The 25715-nt window shown below is 46.3% G+C and overlaps 1 long non-coding RNA gene across 1 annotated transcript; it reads right to left on the bottom strand.

Annotated features, from left to right (window-relative positions):
- Nucleotides 1–220: 220 nt before the first annotated feature.
- Nucleotides 221–5733, bottom strand: LOC123161601 (uncharacterized). Its single transcript, XR_006480755.1, has 3 exons — nucleotides 5489–5733; nucleotides 4115–4214; nucleotides 221–562 (listed from the first exon to the last, which is right to left on the bottom strand). It is a non-coding gene; the product is annotated as an uncharacterized lncRNA (long non-coding RNA).
- Between the last annotated feature and the right edge of the window lie 19982 nt (nucleotides 5734–25715).

Below are 25715 nucleotides of genomic sequence, written 5' to 3' on the forward strand. Positions count from 1 at the left end.
CCACCAGAAAAAACCTACGTGTGTTGAAAAAAGAAAGAAAAAACCTACGTCCCACAAGTGCTGATATGCAAATTCTTGTTTCCATCCCAAGCCGCCGCCGGACGCCATGGTCTAGCGTTGGGGAGCTCCCCTCCCACGGCGAAAACCAGAGTAAAATGGGCCAAAAATCAAAGTGAAAAATCCTGGGGGGAAATTCTGAAAAACACAATTGTGTCTGCAGCTCTTCCGTGCTGATCAGGCAAAAATTCTGGAGATTGAGGGCAATTCAATTACCAGAGCTGGGCAAATTTCTCTCAGTGAACAGCAAAAGGTAAACAAAGTTGTTCCAATGTTAATGAACTTCTTTTAATTCTAGAACTAGTGGATTTCCCTCTATGCTTACCCCCCTGATATACTACTTGCGAAAACTGCCCCTGTACCTAAGTGTTTCAGAACTTGGCTTGATTCTTGTCCCCTGTTCTTGTCTCCCCCTTTACACATGTATAACTTGGATGCTAGATAATAAAAGCTGCTGACTCTTGGCTCTTGAATTGCATCTTGTCTATTGTATTGCACCTTGCTTCTACAAGCAAAAAAGAAACCAAAAAAAGCATATTTATGTCAGTAATCAGTGTATAGGAAAAACTAGTCAAAACTATTGAGTTGCTTACAAAAAAAAGCTAATAGTAAAGTCTAGTTGCTTACTAAAACACAAAGTATCCAGGAAAAAAGCCTGAAAAACCAGTAGTAGAAAAAGATTCTTGCAGCCTAAAAGGCTGCTCATTGAGTTTGGTTGTTTTGGTGAATTCTAAAAAAAATTGCCCTTGTCATTCAATTTTGCTTGCATGATCGAAAGGGGGGGAAATGCTAAAAGTGTTTCATTTACATTATGTCGCTTACGTATTTATTCCTTGCCCCCTATTTCGGTCTTCTAAAATGTGCAGATGGCTGGCATTGCTCTCAATGAGCTATGCGACATAGCACCCGACGTGTGGATGAGTAGGGTCAATGGGCTATGCGACATAGCTAACAGGGGGTGGGCGAGTTGGTTGGACAGGCTTAGGCCATTTCTGCAAAAAAATTAAAAAATAGAGGGGTGTGGTGTTGTAGGCGATTATGGTCGATGGGCTAGGCGACATAGCACCCGGGGATGGGCGAGTTGGTTGGAAGGGGTTAGGCAATTTTGTAAAAAATAGAGGTGTGTGGTGTTGTACTCGATTAGGGTCGATGGGCTAGGCGACATAGCACCAGGTGTGTGGGCGACTTGGTTGGTCGGGTTAGGTGGTTTTGCAAAAAATAGAGGTGTGTGTTGTATGTAGGCGAGTAAGGTCAATGGGCTAGGCGCCATAGCACTAGGCGTGTGGGCGAGTTGGTTAGCCAGGCTTAGGCGATTTCTGGAAAAAATAGAGGGGTGTGGTGTTGTAGGCGATTATGGTCGATGGGCTAGGCGACATAGCACCCGGGGGTGGGCGAGTTGGTTGGAATGGGTTAGGCGATTTTGCAAAAAATAGAGGTGTGTGGTGTTGTAATCGATTAGGGTCGATGGGCTAGGCGACGTAGCACCACGTTTGTGGGCGACTTGGTTGGTCGGGTTAGGTGGTTTTGCAAAAAATAGAGGTGGGTGTTGTATGTAGGCGAGTAAGGTCAATGGGCTAGGCGCCATAGCACTAGGCGTGTGGGCGAGTTGGTTAGCCGGTCTTAGGCGATTTCTGAAGAAAAAATAGAGGGGTGTGGTGTTGTAGGCGATTATGGTCGATGGGCTAGGCGACATAGCACCCGGGGGTGGGCGAGTTAGTTGGAAGGGGTTAGGCGATTTTGCAAAAAATAGAGGTGTGTGGTGTTGTAGTCGATTAGGGTCGATGGGCTAGGCGACGTAGCACCAGGTATGTGGGCGACTTGGTTGGTCGGGTTAGGTGGTTTTGCAAAAAATAGAGGTGGGTGTTGTATGTAGGCGACTAAGGTGAATGGGCGAGGCGCCATAGCACTAGGCGTGTGGGCGAGTTGGTTAGCCGGGCTTAGGTGATTTCTGGAAAAACAAATAGAGGGGTGTGGTGTATATAGGCGGTTAGGGTCGATGGGTTATGCGACCTGGCACCGGGGGGTGGGCGAATTGGTTGGACGGGCTTAGGTGATTTCTGGAAAAAAAATAGAGGGGCGTGGTGTTGTAGGCGATTATGGTGGATGGGCTAGACGACATAGCACCGGGGGGTGGGCGAATTGGTTGGACGGGCTTAGGCGATTTCTGCAAAAAATAGAGGGATGTGCTGTTGTAGGCGATTATGGTGGATGGGCTAGACGACATAGCACCGGGGGGGGGGGGGGGAATTGGTTGGGCGGGCTTAGGCGATTTCTGCCAAAAAAAGAGGGGTGTGGTGTTGTAGGCGATTATGGTCGATGGACTAGGCGACATAGCACCCGGGGGTGGGCGAGTTGTTTGGAAGGGGTTAGACGATTTTGCAAAAAATAGAGGTGTGTGGTGTTGTAGTCGATTAGGGTCGATGGGCTAGGCGACGTAGCACCAGCTGTGTGGGCGACTTGGTTGGTCGGGTTAGGTGGTTTTGCAAAAAAAATAGAGGTGTGTGTTGTATGTAGGCGAGTAAGGTCAATGGGCTAGGCGCCGTAGCACTAGGCGTGTGGGCGAGTTGGTTGGCCGGGCTTAGGCGATTTGTGCAAAAGAGAGGGGTGTGGTGTATGTAGGCGATTAGGGTCGATGGGTTATGCGACCTGGCACCAGGGTTGGGCAAGTTGGTTGGCCGGGCTTAGGCAATTTCTGCAAAAGAGAGGGGTATGGTGTATGTAAGCGATTAGGATCGATGGGCTATGCAACCTGGCACCGGAAGTGGGCGAGTTGGTTGGTCGGGCTTAGGCAATTTCTGCAAAATAGATGGGTGTGGTGTATGTAGGCGAGTATGGTCGATGGGCTAGGCGACATAGCATCGAGGGTGGGCGAGTTGGTTGGCCGGGCTTAGGCGATTTCTACAAAAGAGAGGGGTGTGGTGTCTGTAGGTGATTAGGGTCGATGGGTTATGCAACCTGGCACCGGGGGATGGGCGAGTTGGTTGGCCGGGCTTAGGAAATTTCTGCAAAAGAGAGGGGTGTGGTGTATGTAGGCGAGTAGGGTCGATGGGCTAAGCGACATAGCATCGAGGGTGGGCAAGTTGTTTGGATGGGAATAGGCGATTTCTGCAAAAAATAGAGGGGTGTGGTGTTGTAGGCGATTATGGTGGATGGGCTAGACGACGTAGCACCGGGGGGTGGGCGAATTGGTTGGACGAGCTTAGGCGATTTCTGCAAAAAATAGAGGGGTGTGGTGTTGTAAGCGATTATGGTTGATGGGCTAGGTGACATAGCACCGAGGGGTGGCTGAGATGGTTGGACAGGATTAGGCGATTTTGCAAAAAGGTGTTGTGGTGTTTGTAGGCGATTATGGTCGATGGGCTAGGCGACATAGCGCCGGGGGTGGGCGAGTTGGTTGGAAGGGCTTAGGCAGTTTTGCAAAATGGTTGTGTGGTGTTGTAGGCGATTAGGGTCGATGGGCTAGGCTACCTAGCACCAAGGGGCGGGCGAGTTGGTTGGACGGGGTTAGATGGTTTTGCAAAAACGGTGTGTCGTGTATGTTGGCGATTAGGGTCGATGGGCTATGCAACATAGTGTCGGGGGTGGGCGAGTTGGTTGGACGGGCTTAGGCAGTTTTGCGCAAAAGGTGTGTGGTGTTGTAGACGATAAGGTTCGATGGCTAGGCGCCGTAGCACCCGAGGGTGCACTAGTTGGATGGTCGGCTTAGGCGATTTTGCAGGGTGTGTGCTGTTGTAGGCGAGAAAAGCCGGTGGGTTAGGCGACCTAGCACCGATTGTGGTGCGAGTTGGTTGGATGGGTTAGGCGGTTTCAAAAGTGTATATAGTTTGAGGCGACTTTGGATTGAATGCGTGGGATTGCCTGATTCTGAACAGGACAGGTTCCAGGCTCTTGTTTAGCATAAAAAAATGTGTGAGATTGCCTAATTCTGAGTAGGACAGGTTCTGAATAAATTCCGTGCTGATCTAGTTTGCAGTTTTTTTTGCCTGATTCCCTACCCGAGGCATGTAATAATGTTGTGAAAAAAATAAAGAAAACCAAAAAAATGTGTAGTCAGTACCTTGCCATCGTATTGATCTGAGGAGTCCTCCATCTTAAAAACTGTCATGCCAGGGATGGTGGGAAAGTTGTCCTTGCCTAGTTTTCACTATTTCTGTTGCCTGCAGAGAAGCAAAAAAGAATGGATTATTTCATGACTTCTACATTGAGCCAGTTTCTCATTTATTTTCACAGGGGAAAAATCTAACAAAAGCACATGCAATATACAGAAGTAATCGACATGTATAAAAGATGCACTCTGCTATCTGCTAAAAAATGGAGCAGTAATTTGGCTCCAGAGACTATGCAGTGCTTGCTATCTGCTCAAGCATTGTGCCAAAAAATGCTAACATTTCAGGGAGCAGTAAACGAGACTCTGAAGAAATACTAGTACGTTCAGAGCAAAAATCTTAACTCGAAAAGTCTGCATATAGATACACCAAAAAGTAGCAAACCTGCATCCGCAAAAGAAAATTCAGTTCCAGAAAAAGAATCCACTAAAACATGTATGTATATTTCTGGCAAATGTTATGTATCCACTCTATGATACCACTTCCCTTCTCTCGTTTGTGCCGTGCGGGGAGAGCCACGTTAATATCCCCGTGCCCGGCTTGGGATAACCTACTTAAACATCAACCGCGATAGAGAAACTTGCCCACTGTAAATAGTCTCTGGTGCATCAGCTCGAAAAAGGATCCACCGCGACAAAAAAACATGCCCACTGTAAACTTGACCCACAACCTGCTGAACATCAACCGCAAAACAGAGCCACATTGCCCGGCTTGCCACTGAATTGACGACTGTAAGTAGTAGCATTGCCTAATTCTGGAGTAAACCAAATACTACAAAAGTGCCCATTGTAGGTGCTAACATTGCCTACGAAAAAGTGCTTGGGGTCATCAGGGATGGGGGAGGAAAAACCTGGAAACACTACGCTGTAAAAAGTGAAGTGAGAAACATTGCCTGTAAAACTAAACTTGCCTGTGAATTGCTACAGATTTGCACGCAAAATCTGCAAACAATTACCCACTGTAACCTGACATTTGCCTACCTATTGGTGGAAACAAACCTACAGCGTACAAAGCACCTGTCATGGGATCGATTCCTTGCTTGCGATGCACTACACAAAAATCACGCGAGAAAATTCCTCTCTGCTTGCTACTGTTTGATATCAAAGTCGAAAATCGATTTTGGTTGGTATTCTGCGCACGGGCTTGCCGGGGCATCGATTCCCCGTCTGCTTACTCCTCTGCCAGCATCCCCGCCGTCTCCGTCCTTCCCCTCCCCCCGCTCATCCATGTAGATGATGCCGCCGTGTCTGCGAAACACCTCCCCCTGCCACCCCCCTAGTTCGCGAAAATTGGGGGAAAATGGAGGACTAGGGCGCGTGACTTACGTACTCTCTTCCCCACGGGGACGAAGCAGCTCGCCGCGCCCTCATCGTCTTCGCGTCGCCGATTTGTCCGCCTGTACCTTCTCCCTCCCCTTCACTGGCCGAGCGGTCGCCCTCTCAATCGAAACTGGTGGTGCTTCGCCTCCGCGCGGAGCGATGTGGTCTGTTCTCTCGCCGGCTGCGGTCGCCGACGACGATTTCTCTCCCCTGCCGCTGACAAGGTGGGTGTGAGGAGAGGAGGGGGCGAATGCGTGCGAGAGGACTGGCGGGTTGGGAACGTAAAACACGACAAAACGCCACCGCTCTCTCCCTCGGATCTGTCCACCACGTGGCAGAATCGTGTCGCGTGACGGACGGCTGGCGTTCGGCCGCTCGAGAGTGCTGGATCGCGCGTACTCGTCAGAAAACGTTTTTTTTTTAATGTCACCATGTTTGTTGTTGGGATATGACGAGTCCGGTGCGTCACCAGAGTGGATGGAGTCTGCGTCTAGGCAACTCTCCCCTTGCTTTCCTTTCGCAAAGAAAAAAAACTCTCCCCTCGCTCTCGGTATTAATGTACTCCTTCCGTTTCAAATTACTCCTTATGGTTTTAGTTAACTAAAATCACGACAAGTAATTTGAAACGGAGAAAGTATCTCTAATGACGTACCTCAAACTGACCCTAAATATCTAAAGGTTTATTTTGTCCGCAAATATACTCGAACGTGGCCGGATGTTCGAATTTTCATAAACGTACCACGAAATTGGTGGGAGGTTTACAAGAATCCGGACCTCCGGCATGTAGGGCTCCACTCGTGTCGCTCCTCCTGGACCACATTGGGGGTCACAAATGCTTGACCAACATTTTTATATACATTATAAAAAAACTCATCAATTTCTTTAGTACATGGTCAATATTTTTTTATAAACATTTAACATTTTTCAAATTCTTGAACACCATTTTCAAAATACATGGTCAATATTTTTTCTATACGCATATAACATTTTCAAATGCTTGATCCCCATTTTTCAAATACTTATTCACCATTTTTTCAAATGCTTGATTAACTTGTTTATATACATCATAAAAAAATAATCATATTTTTTAATACATGATCAGTATTCTTCATATACGCATTTAACATTTTTCAAATGCTTGATCACCATTTATCAAATACTTATTCAACATTTGTTTCAAATGCTTGATTAACATGTGTATGTACATGATCATAAAATTTCATCATATTTTTAATACATGGGCAACATTTTTTCTATAGACATTTAAGATTTTTTTCAAATGCTTGATCACCATTTTACAAATACCTATTCAACATTTTTTTTCAAATGCTTGATTAACATTTTTTAATATATGATCAAATTTTGTATACACATTTTTCACATACGTGATAAACATTTTTTCTATACAAATATCTTTCAAATGCTTGGTCAACATTTTTTCTATGAACAAAGGTGGAAGACCGTAGTTGCATTGCTCAAACTCTTTTACGGACGGAGTAAGCTAGTTAGCGATTTTAGGTCGAGGAATCAACAATCTGGAGCGAGTCTCGGGCCCTACTGATTGTTGACTTTGTAATCCTGTCCCTCATTTAGTTCTTTCAGTTTCAGGCTTAGCAAATAAAATGGCAAGTGCATCAGCCTGTTTGTGCCTTGACCGAATCTCTCGCAGAAGATAGGTAGTGTAGGCGACCATGCGTGTTTCATGGGATGGCACAAACCAAACGCGGTGGCATCGAGGGCATCGCGAGTTGGCCGTGGGATGGCGCGGCTGGATAGCTCGGGCATGACCCCCTCTTTCGTTTGTTTTCAGTTTTGTTGTTAATAAGAAGAACGAAGGAAAGCTGTAGAAGCATGCCGCACAAATACTCTATCGAGTCTCTCTCTCTACTTCTACGACTAACAGTGGCATCAGAGCCCCGTTGGAAAGATCCGGCGGCCGCCATGACGGGCGGTGACACGGAGGCAGAGAAAGGGAAGGCTGGTGAGAACAGCAGCCAGGCGCAAGGAGGAGCCACGTCGAGGTCTCCCGTGGGCATTGGTCATGAAGATCAACGTGCGCACGCAAGGTCTCTGGGAGGCCGTCTCCGGCATGGGTGAGCCGGGTGATCGCGAGGACATGGCGGCGCTCTTGGCGCTGCACCGTGCGGTGCCACTGGAGATGGTGCCAATCCTAGCCGTCAAGGACACGTCCGCGGAAGCATGGGAGGTGATCAAGATGATGAGGATGGGCGTGCGCAAGGAATTCGAGTAGATCACGTTCAAGGACGGCAAAATGCTTGACGCGTTTGGCATGCGCATCACCAACCTCGCCAACACCATGTGTTCTCTCGGGGACGTGATAGATGAGGTAAAGATTGTTCCGAGGTTGCTTCGTGAAGTGCCATCACAATACTCACAGATCGCCTGTTCGATCGAGACTCTCCTAGACCTCAACGGCATGTCTGTCGAGGAGTTGATTGGCCGTCTGCAATCGGCTGCGGAGAGGTGCTCGATCGGGACCGGCGATGGTACGGGCTCCCAGCTGATGTTCACGGAAGAGCAGTGGCTGGCTCGAGCGAAGAAGAAGGAGCAGGGTCAAGGATCCGGCTCAAACGGCGGCAACGGCAAGGGAAACGGACGCGGCAAGCAGGAGAACCGTGCCAACGACCGGCGCAGCTCCAACGGCGGCAATGGCAAGTGCGACATGTCCGAGATTAAGTGTTACAACTGCAACAAATATGCAGGGCACATATCCCGGGACTGCCCCGAGCCTCGTCGCGAACGCAAGCAGAAGGAGTAGCGCGCACACCTGGCCGCGGCGGAGGAAGATCAGCCCGTGCTGCACCTAGCGCACGTGTGCAACCTCAGCGACGACGACAGGCCGGCGCTTATGATAGCCACCATCGTCAGCACCGGCACGCAGGCGGGCACACGCGTCGACGTGGTGGAGGAGCGTGTCTTCATCACCTCCGACGACCACGACGACGACATTTGGTTCTTAGACATGGGTGCCAGCAACAACATGGCCGGGCGGCGCGATGTCTTCGCCGATCTGGACTCCAGCATCAGCGGCATGGTGAAGTTTGGCGATGGATCTGTCGTGGAGATCAAGGGAAGGGTGAAGAAAATATGCCCTAGAGGCAATAATAAAGTTATTATTTATTTCCTTATTTCATGATAAATGTTTATTATTCATGTTATAATTGTATTAACCGGAAACTTAGTACATGTGTTAATACATAGACAAACAGAGTGTCACTAGTATGCCTCTACTTGACTAGCTCGTTGAATCAAAGATGGTTAAGTTTCCCACCCATAGACATGAGTTGTTATTTGATTAACAGGATCACATCATTAGAGAATGATGTGATTGACTTGACCCATTCCGTTAGCTTAGCACTTGATCGTTTAGTATATTGCTATTGCTTTCTTCATGACTTATACATGTTCCTATGACTATGAGATTATGCAACTCCCGAATACCGGAGGAACACTTTGTGTGCTACCAAACGTCGCAACATAACTGGGTTATTATAAAGGTGCTCTACAGGTGTCTCTGATGGTATTTGTTGAGTTGGCATAGATCAAGATTAGGATTTGTCACTCCGATTTTCGGAGAGGTATCTCTGGGCCCTCTTGGTAATGCACATCACTATAAGCCTTGCAAGCAATGTGACTAATGAGTTAGTTACGGGATGATGCATTACGGAAAGAGTAAAGAGATTTTTCGGTAACGAGATTGAACTAGGTATTGAGATACCGACAATCGAATCTCGGGCAAGTAACATACCGATGACAAAGGGAACAACATAAGTTGTTATGCGGTTTAACCGATAAAGCTCTTCGTAGAATATGTGGTAGCCAATATGAGCATCCAGGTTCCGCTATTGGTTATTGGCCGGAGACGTGTCTTGGTCATGTCTACATAGTTCTTGAACCCGTAGGGTCCGCACGCTTAACGTTCAGTGACGATCGGTATTATGAGTTTATGTGATTTTATGTACCTAAGGTTGTTCGGAGTCCCGTATGAGATCAGGGACATGACGAGGAGTCTCAAAATGTTCGAGACGTAAAGATCGATATATTGGAAGGCTATATTCGGACACCGGAAAGGTTTTGAGTGGTTCGGGTATTTATCGGGGTACCGAAGAGTTACGGGAATTCGCCGGGGAGTATATGGGTCTTATTGGGCTTTAAGGGAGAGAGAGAGGGGCTGCCTAGGGCAGGCCGCGCCCCCCAAGGACTAGTCCGAATTGGAGGGAGGGGCGGCTCCCCCTCCTTCCTTCTCTTCTCGCTTCCCCTTCATTCTCTCCTACTCCTTCTTGGAAGGGGGTATCCTACTCCCGGTAGGAGTAGGACTCCCCAGGGCGCGCCATAGTAGAGGGCCGGCCCTCCCCCTCGTCCACTCCTTTATATACGGGGGAGGGGGCACCCCATAGACACACAAGTTGATCATTGATCTCTTAGCCGTGTGTGGTGCCCCCTCCACCATAATCCACCTCGGTCATATCATGGTAGTGCTTAGGCGAAGCCCTGCGCCGGTAACTTCATCATCACCGTCACCACGCCGTTGTGCTGATGAAACTCTCCCTCGGCCTCAACTGGATCAAGAGTACGAGGGACGTCCCCGAGCTGAACGTGTGCTGATCGCGGAGGTGCCGTACGTTCGGTGCCAAGATCGGTCGGATCGTGAAGACGTACGACTACATCAACCGCGTTGTCATAACGCTTCCGCTTATGGTCTACGAGGGTATGTGGACTACACTCTCCCCTCTCATTGCTATGCATCACCATGATCTTGCGTGCGCGTAGGAAATTTTGAAATTACTATGTTCCCCAATAGTGGCATCTGAGCCAGGTTTATGCGTAGATGTTATATGCATGAGTAGAACACAAGTGAGTTGTGGGCGATAATAGTCATACTGCTTACCAGCATGTCATACTTTGATTCGGCGGTATTGTTGGATGAAGCGGCTCGGACCGACATTACGCGTACGCTTAGGCGAGACTGGTTCTACCGACGTGTTTCGCACATAGGTGGCTGGCGGGTGTCAGTTTCTCCAACTTTAGTTGAATTGAGTGTGGCTACGTTTGGTCCTTGTTGAAGGTTAAAACAACACATACTTGACGAAAATTCATTGTGGTTTTGATGCGTAGGTAAGACGGTTTTTACTCAGCCCGTAGCAGCCACGTAAAACTTGCAACAACAAAGTAGAGGACGTCTAACTTGTTTTTGCAGGGCATGTTGTGATGTGATATGGTCAAGACATGATGCTAAATTTTATTGTATGAGATGATCATGGTTTGTAACAAAGCTAACGGCAACTGGCAGGGGCCATATGGTTGTCGCTTTATTGTATGTAATGCAATCACCCTGTAATTATTTTTACCTTATCACTAAGCGGTAGCGATAGTCGTAGAAATAATAGTTGACGAGAAGACAATGATGTTATGATGGAGATCAAGGTGTCACGCCGGTGACGGTGGTGATCATGACGATGCTTTGAAGATGGAGATCAAAGGCACAAGATGATGATGGCCATATCATATCACTTATATTGATTGCATGTGATGTTTATCCTTTATGCATCTTATTTTGCTTAGTTTGACGGTAGCATTATAAGATGATCTCTCACTAAATTTCAAGGTATAAGTATTCTCCCTGAGTATGCACCGTTGCGACAGTTCTTCGTGCTGAGACACCACGTGATGATCGGGTGTGATAAGTTCTACGTTCACATTCAACGGGTGCAAGCCAGTTTTGCACATGCAGAATACTCGGGTTAAACTTGACGAGCCTAGCATATGCAGATATGGCCTCGAAACAATGGAGACCGAAAGGTTGAGCGTGAATCATATAGAAGATATGATTAACATAGTGATGTTCAGCATTGAAAACTACTCCATCTCACGTGATAATTGGACATGGTTTAGTTTATATGGATCACATGATCACTAAGATGATTAGAGGGATGTCTATCTAAGTGGGAGTTCTTAAGTAATATGATTAATTGCACTTTAATTTATCATGAACTTAGTGCTGATAGTATTTTGCAAATTATGTTGTAGATCAATAGCTCGCGTCATAGCTTCCCTATGTTTTTATATGTTCCTAGAGAAAACTAAGTTGAAAGAGGATAGTAGAAATGATGCGGACTGGGTCCATGATCTGAGGTTTATCCTCATTGCTGCACAGAAGAATTATGTCCTTGATGCACCGCTAGGTGGCGGACCTATTGCAGGAGCAGATGCAGACGTTATGAACGTTTGGCTAGCTCAATACGATGGCTACTTGATAGTTTAGTGGACCATGCTTTACGGCTTAGAATCAGGACTTCAAAAGACGTTTTGAACGTCATGGACCATATGAGATGTTCCAAGAGTTAAAGTTAATATTTCAAGCAAATACCCGAGTTAAGATATATGAAGTCTCCAACAAGTTCTATAGCTAAAAGATGGAGGAGAATAGCTCAAGCAGTGAGCATGTGCTAAGATTGTCTGGGTACTACAATCACTTGAATCAAGTGGGAGTTAATCTTCCAGATAAGATAGTGATTGACAGAGTTCTCTAGTCACCATCACCAGGTTACTGGAACTTCACGATGAACTATAGTATGTAAGGGATGACGAAAACAATTCTCGAGATCTTCGTGATGTTGAAATCGACGAAGGTAGAAATCAACAAAGAGCATCAAGTGTTGATGATGGACAATACCACTAGTTTCAAGAAAGGGGCAAAGGGAAAGAAAGGGGACTTCAAGTAGAATGGCAAGCAAGTTGTCACTCCCGTGAAGAAGCCCAAAGCTGGACCAAAGTCAGAAACTGAGTGCTTCTACTACAAAGGAAATGGTCACTGGAAGCGGAAATGCCCTGAATATTTGGTGGATAAGAAGGATGGCAAAGTGAACAAGGGTATATTTGATATACTTGTTATTGATGTGTACCTTACTAGTGTTTATAGTAGCCCCTGGGTATTTGATACTTGTTTGGTTGCTAATATTAGTAACTCGAAACAGGAGTTACAGAATAAACAGAGACTAGTTGAGGGTGAAGTAACGATGTGTGTTGGAAGTGGTTCCAAGATTGATATGATCATCGTCGCACACTCCCTATACTTTAGGGATTAGTGTTGAACCTAAATAAATGTTATTTGGCATCTACGTTGAGCATGAATACGATTTGATCATGTTTATTGCAATACGGTTATTCATTTAAAGTCAGAGAATAATTGTTGTTCTGTATATATGAATAAAACCTTCGATGGTCATACACCCAATGAAAATAGTTTGTTGGATCTCGATCATGGTAATACACATATTCATAATATTAATGCCAAAATATGCAAGGTTAATAATGATAGTGCAACTTATTTGTGGCACTGCCGTTTGGGTCATATTGGTGTAAAGCGCATGAAGAAACTCCATAAAGATGGACTTTTGGAATCACTTGATTATGAATCATTTGATGCTTGCGAACCGTGCCTTATGTGCAAGATGACTGAAACTCCGTTCTCCGGAACAATGGAACGAGCTAGTGACTTATTGGAAATAATACACACCGATGTATGTGGTCCAATGAGTGTTGATGCTCATGGGGGGTATCGTTATTTTCTGACCTTCACAAGATGATTTGAGCAGATATGAGTATATCTACTTAATGAAGCACAAGTCTGAAACATTTGAAAAGTTCAAAGAATTTCAGAGTGAAGTGGAGAATCATTGTAACAAGAAAATAAAGTTTCTATGATCTGATCGTGGAGGAAAATATTTGAGTTACGAGTTTGGCCTTCATTTAAAACAATGAGGAATAGTTTCACAGCTCATGCCACCAGGAACACCACAGCGTAGTGGTGTGTCCGAACATCGTAACCGCACTTTATTGGATATGGTGCGATCTATGATGTCTCTTACCAATTTACCAATATCGTTTTGGGGCTATGCATTAGAGACAACTGCATTCACTTTAAAAAGGGCACCATCAAAATCTGTTGACGACGCCTTATAAACTATGGTTTGGCAAGAAACCAAAGTTGTCGTTTCTTAAAATTTGGACCTGTGATGCTTATGTGAAAAAAGTTTTTCAACCTGATAAGCTCAAACCCAAATCGGAGAAGTGTGTCTTCATAGGATACCCAAAGGAAACTGTTGGGTACACCTTCTATCACAGATCCGAAGGCAACATCTTTGTTGCTAAGAATGGATCCTTTCTAGAGAAGGAGGTTCTCTCGAAAGAAGTGAGTTGGAGGAAAGTAGAACTTGATGAGGTAACTGTACTTGCTCCTTTATTGGAAAGTAGTTCATCGCAGAAATCAGTTCCTGTGATTCCTACACCAATTAGTGAGGAAGCTAATGATGATGATCATCAAGTTTCAGATCAAGTTACTACCGAACATCGTAGGTCTTCCAGAGTAAGATCCGCACCAGAGTAGTACGGTAATCCTATTCTGGAAGTCATGTTACTAGACCATGATGAACCTATGAACTATGAGGAAGCGATGATGAGCCCAGATTCCGCGAAATGGTTTGAGGCCATGAAATCTGAGATGGGATCCATGTATGAGAATGAAGTGTGGACTTTGGTGGACTTGCCCGATGATCGGCAAGCCATATTAAATAAATGGATCTTCAAGAGGAAGATGGACGCTGATACTAGTGTTACTATCTAAAAACTCGACTTGTTGCGAAAGGTTTTCAACAAGTTCAAGGTGTTGACTACAATGAGATTTTCTCAACTGTAGCGATGCTCAAGTCTGTCCGAATCATGTTAGCAATTGCCGCATTTTATGATTATGATATTTGGCAGATGGACGTCAAAAACTGCAATCCTGAATGGATTTCTGAAAGAAGTGTTGTATATGATGCAACCAGAAGGTTTTGTCGATTCAAAGGGTGCTAAAAAAATGTGCAAGCTCCAGTGATCCATCAATGGATTGGTGCAAGCATCTCAGAGTTGGAATATACGCTTTGATAGTTAATCATAGCATATGGTTTTATACAGACTTGTAGTGAAGACTGTATTTACAAGAAAGTGAGTGGGGGCCCTATAGCATTTCTAATATTATATACATATTGTTGATTGGAAATGATATAGAATTTATGAATAGCATAAAGGGATACTTGAATGAAGAGTTTTTCAATGAAAGACCTTGGTGAAGCTGCTTACATATTGGGCATCAAGATCTATAGAGATAGATCAAGACGCTTGATAAGATTTTTCAATGAGTAAATACCTTGGCAAGTTTTTGAATTTTTTTAAAATAGATCAGTCAAAGAAGAAGTTCTTGTCTGTATTACAAGGTGTAAAGTTGAGTAAGACTCAAAGCCCGACCATGGCAAAAAATAGAAAGAGAATGAAAGTCATTCCCTATGCCACAGTCATAGGTTCTATGAAGTATGCTATGTTGTGTACCAAACCTTTTTGTGTACCTTGCCATGAGTATGGCAAGGGGGTACGATATTGATCCAGGAGTGGATCACTGGACATCGGTCAAAATTATCCTTAGTGGAATAAGGATATGTTTCTCGATTATGGAGGTGATAAAGAGTTTGTCATAAAGAGTTATGTCGATCCAAGCTTTTACACTGATCCAGATGACTCTAAGTCTCAATCTGGATACATATTGAAAGTGGGAGCAATTAGCTAGAGTAGCTCTATGTAGAGCATTGTAGACATAGAATATTTGCAAAATACATACGGCTCTGAATGTGGGAGACCCATTGACTAAACTTCTCTCACAAGCAAAACATGATCACACCTTAGTATTCTTTGGGTGTTAATCACATGGCGATGTGAACTAGATTTCTGACTCTAGTAAACACTTTGAGTGTTGGTCACATGGTGATGTGAACTATGGGTGTTAATCACATGGTGACGTGAACTATTGGTGTTAAATCACATAGCGATGTGAACTAGATTATTGACTCTAGTGCAAGTGGGAGACTGAAGGAAATATGCCCTAGAGGCAATAATAAAGTTATTATTTATTTCCTTATTTCATGATAAATGTTTATTATTTATGCTATAATTGTATTAACCGGAAACTTAGTACATGTGTGAATACATAAAAAAACAGAGTGTCACTAGTATGCCTCTACTTGACTAGCTCATTGAATCAAAGATGGTTATGTTTCCCAGCCATAGACATGAGTTGTCATTTGATTAACGGGATCACATCATTAGAGAATGATGTGATTGACTTGACCCATTCCGTTAGCTTAGCACTTGATCGTTTAGTATATTGCTATTGCTTTCTTCATGACTTATACATGTTCCTATGACTATGAGATTATGCAACTCCCAAATACCGGAGGAACACTTTGTGTGCTACCAAACGTCACAACGTAACTGGGTGATTATAAAGGTGCTCTACAGGTGTCTCCGATTGTGACGCCCGGGTAATTAAGCTACAGTGAACCTCTGCTAATGGTGCCACGTCACCTCGGTTACTGTTGATAAACTCGAGTTATTTCGAAACCGTTTCAAAATTCAAATTCAAATTAATGTCAACAATAAAAGTTTTCAAAAGTTATAACAAAAATGTTCGGTGCGTGCCAACTATTACAAGGGTAATTATAGTAAAAAAAACATATTTTTAGAAAGTGCGTGAATATTTTAAAATGAAGTAAAACAGAAAAGAGAAATAATAAAAGAAATGCAAAACAGAAAACAAAATAATAATAATAAAAAAGAACTCCCCCCCACTGGGCTACGGCTCAGCAGGCCACCGCCCCCCTCCTTTGGGCCTCAACCCACCAGGCCGCCAGGCCGGCCCACCCCGCCGCCGTAACCTCCCCCACTCCCCCAGTACACCACCGACACACCCCACTCCCCGTGCAAAATATCTCCCCCCCTCTCTCTCTCCTGATTGGATCGGGATCGAGAGGAGGAGGTCGCCGCGCCGCCCCGACCCCGCCCCGCCGCTGCACGACCACCTCAATGCCGGAGCCTCGCCGGCCTGCTTCCTCCTCCCCACCGGCCTGCCTCCTCTTCGCCGCGTCGTCCCCGACCCCCTCCTCGACCCCCGTTGCCCCGTCCTCTGCAACCCACGGTGAGGCCCTCGGCCTCCTCTTCCCCTCTCCGTCGCTCGTGGTGCTCCTCGCTACGACCCCGCCCCGTGCTGCTCTGCAGCGTGCGCGACGAGCCTACGCGCCCGTCGCCTTGGCCGTCCGGCCCTGCTCCCCCTTGCTGCTCCTTCCCCGCTGTCGCGGCTTCCCTGTCCACCGTGCCCACACGCTCGCTCGTGCACTGCCTCGCTCCGACCGCGCGTCCCACTGTGCGCCGTCCCGCGGCGTTCCCCGCCCCTGCTGCTATGTGATCGGCGCCGTCCCGCCCTGATGCCGCCTCACTCCGGTGCCGTGGCCGGCCCCTTGCTGTCACTTGCTACCGGCCGCCCTTCCTGTGCACCCCCCTACCGGCGCCCGCCACCGTCCTGCGGCTCCCTGCCGCAGCCACCTCCGCCGCCGTGGTCATTTCCCCCTTCGCCGTCTCCCTTGGCTCCAGCCGGCGCCGGCGCCGGCGTGCGTCAGGCCTGCTCGGTGCCTCCTCGGGCACCTGTCCGTTTGAGGCCCGCAGCATCGCCCGTTAACGTGTGCCCGTGCCCGTTAAGGCCCATGGGGCCTATGACAGCTGGGGCCCAGCCCCTGAGAACGTATTTAAAAAAAATTAAAAAAAAATAAATAATTAATTAATTAATTAAAGAAATAATAATTTAACTAATTTTGATTAATTAAATTAAACAACTAATTAAACTAATTACACATTAGTTACCTAGTTAACCTGACCAATTAATTAGTTAATTAAGTAGACAATGATAGTGGGGCCCACCCCTAATTAACCCTGATTAGGATAATTAATATGTTTAATTAAAATGTTTCACTGACCAGTGGGACCCACTGGTCAGGTTGACCAGTCAACCCCTGTTGACTGCTGATGTCAACATGACATCATGCTGATGTCATAAATCCAATTTCGGATTAAATTAAATAATTAATTAAATTTCAGAAATTAATAAATTCTTTTGAAAATTATATCTTTTAATCTGTAACTCGGATGGAAATACTTTCTACATGAAAGTTGCTCAGAACGACGAGATGAATCCGGATACGCAGCCCGTTTGTCCGCCACACATCCCTAGCATAGCAAACACGCAACTTCCCCCCTCCGGTTCATCTGTCCGAAAACGTAAAACACCGGGAATACTTTCCCGGATGTTTTCCCCCTTCATCGGTATCACCTACTACCGCGATTGGGCACACCTAGCATCGTTACTTGTCATGTCATGCATCGATATGCATCTGTTTGCATGTTATTCATTGTTTCTTCCCCCTCTTCTCTCCGGTAGACTACGAGACCGACGCTGCTGCTGCCCAGTTCGACTACGGAGTTGACGACCCCTCCTTCTTGCCAGAGAAACCAGGAAAGCCCCCCCTTGATCACCAGATATCGCCTATTCTTCTCTATACTGCTTGCATTATAGTAGTGTAGCATGTTACTGTTCGATTACTCCTATTCTGCTGCATAGCCTGTCATTGTTGCTACAGTCGTTGATACCTTACCCGCAATCCTAAATGCTTAGTACAGGATGCTAGTTTATCATCATTGGTCCTACATTCTTGTCAGTCTGCCTTGCTATACTATCGGGCCGTGATCACTTGGGAGGTGATCACGGGTATATACTATACATATATACATACTATATAGATGGTGACTAAAGTCGGGCCAGCTCGTTGAGTACCCGCAAGTGATTCCGATGTGGGGGATGGAAGGACAGGTGGCTCCATCCCGGTAGAGGTGGGTAGGTTCCCGACGGCCCCTGACTATTACTTTGTGGCGGAGCGACAGGGCAGTTTGAGACCACATAGGAGAGAGGTGGGCCTGGCCCTGGTCGACGTTCGCGGTTACTTCATAATAACACGCTTAACGAGATCTTGGTATTTGATCCGAGTCTGGCCACTGGCCTATACGCACTAACCAACTACGTGGGAAAGATATGGGCACTCAACGTCATGGTATCAGCCGAAGCCTTCTAGACACCAGCGACTGAGCGACGCGCGCCTGATTGGACCGCGTAACGTGACTTCCTTTGTAATGGAGGTTGCTAGGTCTGCTTCCGGCCGCCCTCGTAATGTGCAGGTGTGCAATGGGCGATGGGCCCAGACCCCTGCGCCATTGGAGTTAGACCGGCGTGCTAACCTCTCTGTTAGGCCTAGGTGGGGCTGCGACATGTTGATCTTCCGAGGCCGGGCATGACCTAGGAAAGTGTGTCCGGCCAAATGGGATCGAGCGTGTCGGGTTATGTGGTGCACCCCTGCAGGGAAGTTTATCTATTCGAATAGCCGTGTCCCTCGGTAAAAGGACGACCCGGAGTTGTACCTTGACCTTATGACAACTAGAACCGGATACTTAATAAAACACACCCAGACAAGTTCCACGGACAACCCGGTGATCGCTTTTCCACTGGGCGATGAGGGGAGGATCGCCGAGTAGGATTATGCTATACGATGCTACTTGGAGGACTTCAGCTACTCTCTTCTACATGCTGCAAGACGGAGGCTGCCAGAAGCATAGTCTTCGACGGGATTAGCTATCCCCCTCTTATTCTGGCATTCTACAGTTCAGTCCACTGATATGGCCTCCTTACACATATACCCATGCATATGTAGTGTAGCTTCTTGCTTGCGAGTACTTTGGATGAGTACTCACGGTTGCTTTTCTCCCTCTTTTCCCCTTTTCCCTTCTACCCGGTTGTCGCAACCAGATGCTGGAGCCCTGGAGCCAGACGCCACCGTTGACGACGACTCCTACTACACGGGAGGTGCCTACTACTACGTGCAGGCTGCTGACGACGACCAGGAGTAGTTTAGGAGGATCCCAGGCAGGAGGCCTGCGCCTCTTTCGATCTGTATCCCAGTTTGTGCTAGCCATCTTATGGCAACATGTTTAACTTATGTCTGTACTCAGATATTGTTGCTTCTACTGACTCGTCTATGATCGAGCACTTGTATTCGAGCCCTCGAGGCCACTGGCTTGTATTATGATGCTTGTACGACTTATTTTATTTTAGAGTTGTGTTGTGATATCTTCCCGTGAGTCCCTGATCTTGATCGTACACGTTTGCGTGTATGATTAGTGTACGATTGAATCGGGGGCGTCACAAGTTGGTATCAGAGCCGACTGCCTATAGGAATCCCCCTTTCACACTCGTTGGCCGAAGTCGAGTCTAGACTTTACAAAACTTTTGCTAACATTGTTGTGCGGCCCATGGGCCCACGTCGCCATTGGCTGGTATTAGGATCTTTTATGCCTCATCTATGCTCTGGGACTCTGATCTCTCTTCTATTCGGGTTAAATGAATTTTGCTAAATCTAACATTAGGATCTCGTGATCACTTTCACCCGGAGAGCATCTTATTATCGATGGTCGACTGCTGCACCAGAAGATTTCGAAGTTACTCTCCGATACTCTTTTGAGACTTTGTGCCCGTTGCTTTTGCAATTCCCTACCACCGAATTATCTCTATGGATAAATACATACAGTTGTTGTTCTTACTTTTATTCCCAGTTGATCTTGTTATTACAAGATACCTTGAAATCCTTTCCATTGTTCCGAGAATATTTTGTGCCTACTCCCTTGCAGTTCCTTGCCACCTGAATACCCCTACGGATAATTTCTCGCCCTTATCGAGTATCCGTTCATCCCCATTTGTTCATGTGTTTCACACTGGTCTTTGAAATACTATTCGATCCTCCAAAAATCTTTATTAGCTTATTGCTCTGCAATACTTGTCTGCTTGCATTATGGATGCTTTCCATATGTCTGACAATATTCGTTAGTATCCTTAGGCACCATCATTTTGATCCCATTGATTCAACCTGAGTGCGAATGCACGCAATCATCTGTTGATCCTTTTAGAATTATCTTTCCGGCTGAGATGTCATTTCGAAGTTTATCGACCAATCAAATTGTCATCGATTATTCCCCTAAGCCTACTCGGCTTATCCATCCTTAATCAGAGCCCTTGCTCCTGATCCCTTGAATTGGAAATCTTAATTCCTTTGCCTTTGAGCTTTGAACTAGTCAGTTGTTTCTATAATCCAAAGCCCTTGCTTTGTTTCGTCCTCTGGTCGTGTGCCGATGCCCACATTAGCCCTATTATGGACCGTCAGATCCTTTGTTGTATTATCATCCGACAGTGTCCTTCATATACAAAAAACTCAAGAAGTTCTTTCTCTGATACGTAATGCCATTCGTAAATCATATTCTCTGATTTGGCCAACCATGCTTTGCTTTCGAGCTGGTGATAATTACTCTCGAAGCTTATGGTATATGTTTCTAAGATGCCCCGATGGGTTGAACCTATGCCTTTCATAATCTGTGTGAACCCGAAAGATTTCACGGGTCATACTCCTCTGGTAATTCACCAGGTAGTTCTTCATCTTCACCTAATTTTAACAGAGCAGTGAATGAAAGGTTATGCATTGGAGAAGTGGGAGTCGACCTTTAACTTTGTGTTCATGCCCATTGACACGATGAAGATCTTATCATTAAAGCTTCTCTTAAATTAATTATTCCCTTGGTATAAGTTCATCTTATATCTGGGATCTGGCCTTTTGCAATCGTGGATCTGACCTTGTTCTCCTTTAAATACCATTTCTCGTGCAAGTTTAAGCACTTGTCTTGTGCAGAGCAATACCCCAGTCCAACCTCTACTTTGATTTGTCATCGAGTATCACCCCTTGGTATCTCGAGATTATCATGGAACTACATAACTTCTTACGAGTTCTTCATCAAGTACTACATTCTCACAGATTCCAATTTTGCACGGGCTTCGAGTTATTAAACACTCAAAGACACTGATAAGTGAATCAATTCCGCACTTCGATTAAATAACTCTAAGTAATCTTCGTTGCTTATGAGTTTATTAATCCTTCAAGTCATTCATAGCCTGATCGGCTATACCATTATCGTGCAAATTTTAACTGTGCTACCTGGTCCTTATTCCCGGAGCACCACTTTCGACAATGAGCTAAGCTTACGTCGATTTTCCTCGTCATATCATTTCGCCTTGAACAGCAAGCTTGATTTCGAGTTTGTGTCGTACTCATGGTTCCAATAACCTTTCGCTTCGTCATTCCTTTGACTTGATGTCATCGTCGGTCAATTGCATCTTCATGAAATCTCTCGACAAATGTGTCGTGATCATCATCATCATCCTGAGCTCTTCCAGGATAACAATTGAATTCATGATGAGAAAGACCATCCTTGCCCTCGATGATTAGTGTTATCATCGACCACTCTACTGCCTTCCCTCCAACACAAACTTGTTCGTGTTTTGTGTTATACCTTTGAGTTCCTTTCTATCCAGCATCTGTTCTTCTTTATCTTGGAGTATTACCATCTTTTATGTCAAGGATGTTGTGAGGACTGCTCCACCTCTTAAGGAATTCTTGGTATTGTGATACTTCTCACCCTCACCATTCTTTCTTGGTCCCCGTGTTGATTCTAATCTGGATACCAACACGTGAATCATGCTGCTTGGATTCTGTACTTCTAGCAACCCTATTGATTTGAAGTTAATGGTCGACATTTCATTCTTAGACCATTGGTTATCGAATCACCATTCTAACATTGATCATGCTATCTAAGCCCATATTCGGGTGCACCTTTCAACCAATGTTTAATTGGGTATGTTTTCCTCGAGCATACCTCATTATACCATTTGATCTGACAAATGTTATTTCCTTGCTCACATATTTGTGGAAATCCACCCGTTTGGAATTCTCGGTGAATTGTCGTTGAGCCCATTAGCCACCTCCTCATCCCATCCTTGGTTTAATAATGAACTATTGTTTCAGGAACCCGCACCCCTAGTTCATTTCCCGTGAATCTTGCAATGTCATTTCGTCGATTTGTGTTGCACCTTTTCTCCTCGGACATCCTGAGTCTAAGGTATCGTGACACCAATCGGATCTGAATCTCGGTCAGATATGATGGTTGGGACAACTTCCCAGGAGTTATGATGTTGGTCCTTTGATGACCCAGTATTATGATGTCATGCCTAGCCCCCTAAGCTGGAGGACCTATCATTATAATTTCTTTTGCAAAGATAACCATTCTTCCTGGAGGGAATTGTAAGACTTATTTTATAAGTTGCTCCTGATGGATCATTTGTGTATCCAAGGACCAACCCTTGATTGAAACATCATATCATTGCTACCTCGAAGCATGACTATGATACCCCGCTCATCAACAAGAACATTGGAGGCGCGATGCTAAATGTTTCTTGGTCAGATATCGAAACACCGTTGTATGGGTAACATCTGGATTAATCATTGCCTCTTTATCTGAATGGTTGGGTACTTGCTCTTCTACCCTGTATGCCATGTTCTGCTTGTATATGGGAAGGATATACTCCTAATAATTGTGTGTAATCACAATTTTCCTTTCCATTGTTCTGTTTAATCTGATAATCACGTTTTCCTTTCCATTCTTTTGTTTAACCTTTCCTGTAATCTGACTTAACTGAGTAGAGATAATTCCCTGCTTCGGTAAGCACCTTGTTGTACCACTCTGTTTGTAAGACCCTGTTACTATTGTTGATGACATTCCGGTAACCACCGATGGGTGATAACTTTGCCAATTGGTTCGCCTCGTTCAACAAGCAGGAAAATTGCTCTCTTCACTCCCCGTTCTTGGTACCGACATTGTTGCCGGCATAGCTGACAAGCTATTCACTGACATGCCTCCCTATCGCGGCTGTGCAATATGTCACCACCCTTCCTACTTTCAACCCACATGGTGGGCCCATAACCCACAGGTCCACTGGATCGAAACCTGACTCTTCTTTACAACCCGGATTCTAATGTATCCTTTGCACCTGGCTTCGTATGTGATTCACGAGCTAAATGTTATACCATTGATCATCCTGGAATCAAACACCATGTTAATCTCGTTGTTCAAACCCCCATTCCAGCTTCTGTCTAGTCATCGAATAATTGCCTACCCGTTTGAAACTTTGGTACCATCGTATATTTCCCTCAACGAATTCACTGAAATACAACTCGTGGGGTACCTTGTGTATTTTCCATTGAGTTCACCGTCAAATGCCCAGCTTTGTGGAGATGCATTCTTCCAGAGTTTTTCCCCTTGGTCGCGTTCGTAGGACGATGGAGATCCCGAAGAAAGGATGACGACTTGATCATGGTGACTTGAAGCAGAGAAATGAAGACATCAATGAAAGGGATCAACCTCTTCGAAAAGGGCAGCCAAGACCGAGAAGACTCGTTAGGTTTTTCGCTACCAGCACCTTTCCCCCCTTACTCCACTGCTTAAATCTCGGGACGAGATTTCTTGTAGTGGAGGAGAATTGTGACGCCCAGGTAATTAAGCTACAGTGAACCTCTGCTAATGGTGCCACGTCACCTCGGTTACTGTTGATAAACTCGAGTTATTTCGAAACCGTTTCAAAATTCAAATTCAAATTAATGTCAACAATAAAAGTTTTCAAAAGTTATAACAAAAATGTTCGGTGCGTGCCGAATATTACAAGGGTAATTATAGTAAAGAAAACATATTTTTAGAAAGTGCCTGAATATTTTAAAATGAAGTAAAACAGAAAAGAGAAATAATAAAAGAAAATGCAAAACAGAAAACAAAATAATAATAATATAAAAGAACTCCCCCCCACTGGGCTACGGCTCAGCAGGCCACCGCGCCCCCTTCGGGCCTCAACCCACCAGGCCGCCAGGCCGGACCACCCCGCCGCCATAACCTCCCCCACTCCCCCCAGTACACCACCGACACACCCCCACTCCCCCCTGCAAAATATCTCCTCCCCCCTCTCTCCCGATTGGATTGGGATCGAGAGGAGGAGGTCGCCGCGCCGCCCCGACCCCGCCGCCCGACGCCGCCCCGCCGCTGCACGACCACCTCAACGCCGGAGCCTCGCCGATCTGCTTCCTCCTCCCCACCGGCCTGCCTCCTCTTTGCCGCGTCGTCCCCGACCCCCTCCTCGACCCCAGTTGCCCCGTCCTCTGCAACCCACGATGCGGCCCTCGGCCTCCTCTTGCCCTCTCTGTCGCTCGTCGTGCTCCTCGTTACGACCCCGCCCCGTGCTGCTCTGCAACGTGCGCGACGAGCCCACGCGCCCGTCGCCTTGGCCGTCTGGCCCTGCTCCCCCTTGCTGCTCCTTCCACGCTGTCGCGGCTGCCCTGTCCACCGCGCCCACACGCCCGCTCGTGCACTGCCTCGCTCCGGCCGCGCGTCCCACTGTGCGCCGTCCCGCGGCATTCCCCGCCCCTGCTGCTACGTGCTCGGCGCCGTCCCGCCTTGATGCCGCCTTGCTCCGGTGCCGTGGCCGGCTGTCGGTGTCAAAACCGGCGGATCTCGGGTAGGGGGTCCCGAACTGTGCGTCTAGGCGGATGGTAACAGGAGACGAGGGACATGATGTTTTTACCTAGGTTCGGGCCCTCTTGATGGAGGTAAAACCCTACGTCCTGCTTGATTAATATTGATGATGTGGGTTACAAGAGTAGATCTACCATGAGATCAAGGAGGCTAAACCCTAGAAGCTAGCCTATGGTATGATTGTTGTTCGACCTATGGACTAAAGCCATCCGGTTTATATAGACACCGGAGAGGGCTAGGGTTACACAGAGTTGGTTACAATGGTAGGAGATCTACATATCCGTATCGCCAAGCTTGCCTTCCACGCCAAGGAAAGTCCCATCCGGACACGGGACGAAGTCTTCAATCTTGTATCTTCATAGTCTTGGAGTCTGGCCGATGATGGTAGTTCGGCTATCCGGACAACCCCTAGTCCGGGACTCCCTAAGTAGCCCCTGAACTAGGCTTCAATGACGACGAGTCCGGCGCGCATATTGTCTTCGGCATTGCAAGACGGGTTCCTCCTCCGAATAATTTATAGAAGATTGTGAACACCAGGATAGTGTCCGGCTCTGCAAAAATAAATTCCACATACCACCGTAGAGAGAATAATATTACACAAGATCAATCTGCTGACGTATTCTGTGGCGTAACGTCACACCACTTCCAAGCCTTTACTCGAATTGTTTCTATTGTTCCACCTCAACGCGTTTAGCGAGGCGGTTTCCTTGGCACGTCTGTCGAAGCAGAGATCGTGTTCCCCTTATTCCGGGATTCCCATCAATACGGACGTGGGTAACCCAACCGCGCCATTGATTGTGACGCTTGGGAGATAAGCGAGTTTTACCAGGCTGGTGGGGACGCGTGTTTC

The sequence above is a fragment of the Triticum aestivum genome, chromosome 7B (assembly GCF_018294505.1).
Source record: "Triticum aestivum cultivar Chinese Spring chromosome 7B, IWGSC CS RefSeq v2.1, whole genome shotgun sequence".
Classification (NCBI taxonomy): domain Eukaryota; kingdom Viridiplantae; phylum Streptophyta; class Magnoliopsida; order Poales; family Poaceae; genus Triticum; species Triticum aestivum.